Genomic DNA, 917 nt, shown 5'->3' on the forward strand with positions numbered 1-917 from the left:
ACACACACACACACACACACACACATATAGAGCCCCGCTAATAGTGCAGTGACTGGTTGGCATTTACTGAATGTCACATGCAGTCCTCTAACGGAGACTCACAGCCGATAGTTTAGCTGTGTAATTAGCTTAACCCAGCACTGGCTCCATCCACAGGCAAGCTGTGTATCCAAACGTGGGGGAACCAGGAGTGTGTGTCAGCAAGTGTGTGCGATTGAACAGATGAAAGTGTGCACTGGTGCATTTCTGTAAGCAGGGATTTGTTTGTGCATGTTTGCAGATGCTAGCCAGACACGCTGTAGCTCACGTGAATTGGACGGGAATTCAACCACCACTTATCTGCCACACGTTCATGACAGTGAAAGATTGTAAAACATTTTCTTGCCAGATTACATCTACACCTTTAAATGAACACTGAGTGTCACTCTGAGTTTTCCTTTACTATTGCAGGACATCTCTCTGCAGTGTAGCCTACATAACATAAGGTGTTTAAACTATCATAAAACAACAAAGACAAGTATCATTAGCTGAATTCACAACATAAATGCTAAGAATCTGGCAAACCGTGAAATGTTAATGATTAACAACATCACTGTGAAACCGAAGTGGCTGTTTTATTGTGGCCCAAAGGGGGGTTTTAACCTTTGAATAACCAGCTGTAATAATTTGCCAAAAAATTCCATTTGTCAAAAGTCTAAAGAGTATTTGAGTCACATAAAATATTGTTATTGGCATTCTCTCCTGGTTTTCATAGAGTCCTTTAAATTATTTCTTGTTGTCTTCATTTGTTTTTGTCCACTATGGCAGTATTTCCCAACCAGGTGTGCTGTGGAAGACTATCTGGTTCCACCTGGGGTCCGTTCTTCGTACCTCGCTTACTACATCCAAGATCAAATCATCGCGCCAACTTTGAGCTC

General features: G+C 41.8%; 1 protein-coding gene across 1 annotated transcript in view; it reads right to left on the reverse strand.

Annotated features, from left to right (window-relative positions):
• The window catches only part of grin2aa (glutamate receptor, ionotropic, N-methyl D-aspartate 2A, a), a 57,122-nt gene that overhangs the window by 11,991 nt on the left and 44,214 nt on the right, over positions 1–917 (reverse strand). The window lies entirely within an intron of this gene.

This window comes from Pundamilia nyererei, unplaced genomic scaffold (genome assembly GCF_000239375.1).
Source record: "Pundamilia nyererei isolate P.nyererei 1_Seehausen unplaced genomic scaffold, PunNye1.0 scaffold00132, whole genome shotgun sequence".
Lineage (NCBI taxonomy): Eukaryota > Metazoa > Chordata > Actinopteri > Cichliformes > Cichlidae > Pundamilia > Pundamilia nyererei.